Source organism: Lactuca serriola, chromosome 8 (genome assembly GCF_051521515.1).
Source record: "Lactuca serriola cultivar US96UC23 chromosome 8, Lser_US96UC23_V15, whole genome shotgun sequence".
In the NCBI taxonomy this organism is placed as follows: Eukaryota; Viridiplantae; Streptophyta; class Magnoliopsida; order Asterales; family Asteraceae; genus Lactuca; species Lactuca serriola.
Window position 1 is genome coordinate 1,708,605 of NC_136415.1, and position 7,386 is coordinate 1,715,990.

Consider the following 7,386-nt stretch of genomic DNA (forward strand, 5'->3'; position numbering starts at 1 on the left):
CTTTTTATTGTGTTATCTGTATGGCCCACTGTTATGTATGGCATGTATGGATCCATGGATATGTTTGGTATGTGGTATTTGGGGAGCTCATTAAGCTTCGTGCTTACTGTTTTCAGTTTTGGTTTCAGGTACTTCGTTTTCGAAGGAAAGGAGTCGGCTTGATCGCAACGCATCACACTATCTTTTCCGCACATGAGATCTTTGGGATTACACTCTAATATTGTTTTATGATAAGATGTTTTGATTATTGACATTTTGGTTTTGACATTGGATGTTTTTATGGATGTTTTTACACTGTTGGTTTTATGAATTATTAAACTAAAAATGAAATTTTTTGACTTAAATTTTGGGATGTTACAAGTTTGTATCATAGCCCTGGTTTTAGGGATTCGGACACACTCTCGGGTGTGTCTGGACTCAAATCTGGGGTTTGAAAGATTTTTACAAGAAAATAATTTTTCTAAAAATTAAGGGTAAATTACACGGATGGTCCCTGTGGTTTAGGGTAATCTGCGTGTTTGGTCCCTAACAACTTTTTTTAACTTGGACCATCCCTATTTTATATTTTTGTTGCACACTTAGTCTTTGTCTATTATAAAAAGACTAATTTACCCTTACTAGTTTCTTTTATATTGTTTAAATTGCTAGTTAATTAAAAAAATATTAAATAAATATAGAAAAAATATTAATTAAAAACATATTTGTTTGATTCAAGAACCCACACCACCGAACCCTCTTCCCCTTCCCTCCCACCTTATGTTCAGCCACCGTAAAATCTCACTCCTCTCGTCAGAAAATGTCGGACTCCACCGGAAAATACTATATTCCACCAAAAAATCTCAAAAGCAAATAATCTATTGCAAATAAAAACTCCTTGGTTCTCCATGTTTGGATTACTTTGAATGTTCTAAGTTGTTTACTCTTAGGCATTCTAGAAAAAAGCAGTTAAAATTGAATTACATGTTAATTTGAAATCAATTTCTTCTTATTTTAAGTGACAGTGGTGGCTTATGTGGGAGTCGAGATCTGGATTTAAAGATGGTGGTGGGGAGAAGTTTATTCTCCGGGATTAAGCATAACACCAAGAGTTCTGCCAATTAATTGAAGGGTTCAAAACTTCACATATTATTCACCATGATCTTCGGAAAAAACCAACTATACAAATGATCGAACACTTGGTGGGCACCATCAGAAACAAGAACATCCTGATTAAGCATAACACCAACAATGGAAATCAAAAAAAATTTTGGGTTTTTTCTTGAGATGAAACACTCGATTAGTTGAGCTTTAATCTCTTTTTCTACCTCTTGATATGTGCATATTTAGTGTGTATTTAGTATAGTTTTTATTCATATATTAGCTAAATTATCGCATATTATGGACAAAAGGTACTTAAAAGTGTTAAATTATGTTTTTCAGTCCAAAGATGAAGCTCGGAAGCAAAAGGAAGCAAGAGAAGCGGTTAGAAGATTGAGAGTGGAATGAAGAAGGAAAACACTGAAAAAGGCATCGACTCGGCGAGTCAGATCGTCTACTCGGCGAGTCCAATCGAAGAATCGAGAAGATAATGACTCGGGATCCCAGAGAGTTATCGCAATACGGGGAATGTGAGAGGGACTCGACGAGTCACCACTTGACTCGACGAGTCGGATCTTATATTTAAAGATAATTCCACAGATCGATAGGATTCGACTTCTAACCTAATTTAGTCGACAATTAACTTCTGTTAAGCCGTTTTGAGGGTCTAGAAGGCGGCCGGAAGGCCGTTAAGCTAACGGGAGCAGAGATCGGAAGGATTGGAGAGCGGATACATGTCGGTTATCATATGGTTTGCTGACGTGACCATGTTTAGCATTCCATTGTGGTACTTTTCTGTATTTAGTTTCTGATTTGGGTGTAAAAACCTTTTACCTTGTGTTTATGATTGAATGAAGCTTTGATTATTAGACTAATTGCTATATTAAATAGTTTATTTGTGTTTAATTTATCTTGCCAAGCTTGTTTAAAGATCCTCATGTGTTAATGATGATTATTTTCTGTTAATTGTTAAGTGAATTGAGTTGCTTGAACATCCGCTTGATTTGCTTGTCTCTTATGATTTTTGATGACCATCGAGATTATAAGACTAGAAATAACGAATGTGAAACTAGAATTAATTTGAGAATAAGTAAGTTAATGTGTGAGCCTTGTTTGATGACCATCAACAAGAGGTTAATTAAATGTCTAAATTGATTAACTATATTTACAAGTCTTGCTTGATACGAACTGAACACTAGGAAGCATGTTAGTTTAATCAACTGATCACTGTTTGAATTGACTTGTTTGCTAAAGGATTAGTTATAGTGAACATGAATCTAATCATTTTAGGAATCGGTGAACATTGAATAAATGAATTTGTGTATGTAATTGTCTATGTTTTTAAAGTGTAATTTATCTAAACCAAAGTACCTGAAGAGATTTGCTTTCCTGTTAGTTTATCGAGAGTTGTTAATTGTTAGTTTGAGATTTATTAAACCATTTTATTTATTACTTTCGTGTGACCTGTAACCTATAATCAAATATATTAAATTAGTCCACCGTTCCCTGTGATCGACACCCGACTTACCTAAGCTATACTGTAATCTGACTAGGTACACTGCCTATAAGTGCATAGATAGTCTAAGTTTGTTAGGTTATAAATATTAAAATTAGTGGGTACTTTTGTGCACATCAAGTTTTTGGCGCCGTTGCCGGGGAACGGTTTGTCATTAATTTAGTTTATTTGATTATTTGTTATTTGTTTTTAGTGAGTTTTTTTTAGTTTGATTTTCGATGATATCATTTCACTTGTCGGGAAGGTTCTTGTTGTTATTTTGCAGGAATTTGGGATCATACACATTGCTTGGTTTTACTTTTTTGCATGGGTTTCGAGATTGCAAGCGATTAGGGAATTCTTGACTTGTTTAGTCTACTACTTTGTTGATTTGTCCAACTCAATCTATGAGGCGTAGTATAGCAAGGCGTATCATGGTGGTTAAGTGGAAGACCGAGCTCTTGCTGTTCTTGATTAGTTTGGTCACTTCTTGTTCTACTTTTAGTTAAAGGTGCAAAGAAACCAAAGGAAATAGTCTGACAGGTCCCGAAAGTTTTTGTTTTCACAAACCACCTCTTGCATGCAAGGGATTTAATCAACAATTGTAACTTGATTTCGACGAAGTCGAGTGATCGTGATATCCTTTTTAGTTATTCTTTTTATTTTTAGTTTGTTTAAATTTTGTTTTCCATGTTGATGCTCTTGATGTTTCAGATCTTTGCAAAACTTTTACCCTTCAGATGCTTTCAGAATTGGATTAGGAGTACTAGCTTCAAATGGGTTTAGAGTCATGGAATCAAAGTGAGAAAGAGAGTCAAGGAGGTGGAACTTTAACGTTAAAGTGTCGAGTCCGGTCCTTAGGAGTATGAGCAATTGAGTCTAAACATGGGGAAGAGTTAGAGACGTTTTTTTTAGAGGCTAAAACAGTTGCAAAATACCAAGTTTTTTTTCGTTTAGTGGCCTACTCGACGAGTGCACTAAGCTGACTCGACGAGTCGCCTTGTATTTCTACATATTCTGAGAAGGCGCGCTGGTACTCGACGAGTCCACCATAAGACTCGACGAGTCGTTCAAATGTTATACCGACGGACTGCTGATTTGATGCTGCTACTTGTCCCACTTGTTCACTTATTCTTCCATATCCATTCTTGAAGATCTTACACTGATTTCCGCGTATTTGGAGCAACCCACACGAGTTTTGACACCCAAGTCATGGATGAGATGTTACCATGTCTAAAGTTGATTGAAGTTGGAGCTTGAATGAGAGTGATCAGCCTATCCACTGCTATCCCAGGGGAGTTTGTTCCAATTCCCTCTTTAGTTTATTTTTATGGCATAATATGCAATGAGGGCATTGCATCAAATAAGTGTGGGGTAGGGGGTTGGTTACATAATAGAAAATCTAGAGTCTTAATTTAGGTCAATTTTAAAATTTTGCATACCAAAAGTATTACTTAGTATTTATTTAGAAAATTTTGGTAAAAAAAATTAGGATTCCATGTTAGAGTTGTGCTGATAATTGCATGATAGCCCAAATGTTTAGTTGAGCCTATACACGTTCTAGTGCATTTGTGGCTTCCTTATTTTAGTGAAATCATGAGACAAAAACACAATCTTGCTCAGCCTGAGGGATGCAATATGTTTAGCAGCCTAAACCTGAAATGTATCCAGGAAAGTTTTTATCATTAGCCAATAAAGGTTGAGATTGAGCGCCCCTGCTTAAGCATGTAGGGATTTGAGTGAAAAAAATATATTGAGAATTACATGAAAAAAAAAAAGAATTGCTAGAAAAGTTGTAAGAATTTTGGAGCAAATGAAGTGAAGATCAAAAGATCAAAATTCCAAGAAATCCAAAAAGTTGAAGATACCAAAAGTCAATACAAGTTGGTGAATTCAAAGATATCAAAGATCAAATTATCACCTCTCATCTATCTCATTCCAAGCTTCTCTTTGATCTCCGTTTACCACCCACTGGCATTTCCAATTCCTAAACGACGAACTAGAAAAAACACAAAAACAAACCAAAAATCCCCAAAACAACCCTGAAATCGTTCATAACTTTGAATTTCTAGGGTGAAATAACCAAAACGGACAAGAAAAACCACAAATCCATAATCACCGAAGTACATCTCATCTTTGTTACTGTTTCATGAACTGATATCAGAACTTGATGATTTTAGACTCGAAGAGAGAGAGAGAGAGAGAGAGAGAGAGAGAGAGAGAAAGTATGTGTGTATGAGAGAGAGAGAGAGGGAGAGAGAAATAGATATAGATAGAGTATATGTGTGTGTAACTGAGCATATACAACTTTCTAGTGAAGAGACGAGAGATGACGGAGGAAGAAGAAGGGATGTGTCAGTGTGTGGAGGTGGTGTCGGACGAGAGCAACAAGGTAAAGGCAAAGGGGTTTGAGTAAGATTCAACCTTTAAGGATAGGTTTAAGAATAAATGACCCATATTTTATTTTATTTTGAATAAATTAATAAATCTAAAAAAGGAAGAAAAAAAAGAATAAGGGTAAATTAGTCTTTTTAGAATGGACAGGGACTAAACGTGCAAGAAAAATATAAAGTAGGGATGGTCCGAGTTAAAAAAAAGTTCTTAGGGACCAAACACGCAGATTACCCTAAACCATAGGGATCATCCGTGTAATTTACCCAAAAATTAAAATAAAAAGTTTTGATAAAGAACAAGGAGTGTGATGCGTGCAATCAGCCGAGCTCAAGTAAGTGGTTCCCAAAATACCAAGACATGTTTGTTATGTGATACGATATGATTATGTGATTCACATGCTAGATTAGAGCTAAGGATCTAGGAGAGATGCCTTTGAATGTTTATATGAGCTCGTAGTATTGCATGCTAGAACTGATCAGCCAGTAGTAGGATGGTCTGTTTAGGTTATGCCTGATTGTATGAGCCTTCGAATTGCATGCTAGTATAGATTTCTGATTAGAGGATAGGATGGCTTGATTTGTGTATATGGTTAGATTTTCCATTGTTTGAATGTTGTTTTCTTTGTGCTTTGTGGGGCTCTGAGTGATGGGAGTTAGTTACTAAGTGAATACATTAAGTCACTTGTGACAAGGGTTGAATAATCTCAGAGTGATGGATTTGGCCCTATTGTGCAGCTCTTGTATGAGTCCTGACTGCTATAGGGAGAAGTCCTTTACTCGAAGGATTATTCGAGCCTCGTTACATGTGATGGTATTCATGAATTTGGCTAATTGGTATTATAAAGATTCCTTCAGCAGCTGAGGGTTGGGTGAGGTTAGTAACCTAGGAAAGCCTAGGATATGTTGCATTGGGTTGGTAGTATGGTTTAGTGAGTATTGGTATAATGGTTTGAAGAAGTGACTTAGAGGATTCAGGAGGATTGTTGAGGAAAGTATGGATAGTGTGACAATAGTCAAATTCGGGTCAAGTCAAAGCCGGACAAAGTCAACGAGTCAAACCGGTCAACTCTATTAAAACTTGTATATTAGGGTTTGCATTATGTAATTTCTGTATAACTCACTATCTTAATGAGAAAACATCACTTAGAAAGTTCGTGTGTTTAAATTTCTTTAACCTTAGTGCTAAACAATGAACAAGAACCATAAAACAATGTTGCATACTCATAGGGAGTGTGTAAGATCCTAAAACATGGCATAACGGGGCTTACGGACCTTGCATTGCGAAGCCGGACACTCACATTCGTCACACACGAAACTGCTCTCAATCGTTTTCACTCTATCTCTTCTTATCGAGAATCTCTCCCAAATCTCTCTAAGTATGTGAAATCTCTCCCAAATATCTCTCTGTATGTGAAATCTCTCCAAGTATGTCAAATCTCTCCCAAATCTCTCTAAGTATGTGAAATCTCTCCCAAATATCTCTCTGTATGTGAAATCTCTCCAAGTATGTCAAATCTCTCCCAAATCTCTCTAAGTATGTGAAATCTCTCCCAAATATCTCTCTGTATGTGAAATCTCTCCAAGTATGTCAAATCTCTCCCAAATCTCTCTAAGTATGTGAAATCTCTCCCAAATATCTCTCTGTATGTGAAATCTCTCCAAGAATGTCAAATCTCTCCCAAATCTCTCTAAGAAAATGAAATCTCTCTCAAATCTCTCTCGAAATCTCTCCCAACTTTCTATAACCACTCGGGGCATCCCGACCCTTGAATTTGGCGAAAACAGCCCAAAAACGGAAGTCTAAGCGAAAAACGGACTTAAGGAACCGAAACCCCTCTTAGGAACCGAACCCTCCTGATGAAGAAGGCTGCCAAACCGAACCCTCCTGATGAAGAAGAACCGAACCGAACCCTCCTGATGAAGAAGAACCGAATCGAACCCTCCTGATGAAGAAGAACCGAACCTTCCCTTCCCTTCTGACCACTTTCACTTCTGAGCTTCGGACCGAACCCTCGGCCTAGGACCCTTCGCATCTCGCCTCTGGTTCGCAACCCACTTCCGACTCGGCACCAGCAAGGACCGAACCTCGGCCTAGGGACCGAACCTCGGCCTAGGACCGAGAGGTCTCGCTGGAAACGCTTTTTCTCCCGGTTTTCGACTAAATTCGCATTTTAGGCCCGTTTTTAATTGTTTTAACATGGGATTTTCACCCAAAACTTTATTTTAACATATAAGGACCCTTAACTATTAATTAATCACATTTTTAAGGATAAAACCTTATCCAAAAGAGAGTGGGTGAAGTACAAAGGTAGAGTGTTGACTTTACTTATGTCTATGACACAAGCAACCACTCCCATACCCACTCCATGTCACTATTCACCACCAGCCCATCCCTAGTCACTCCATAGGTCCTTTCTCACT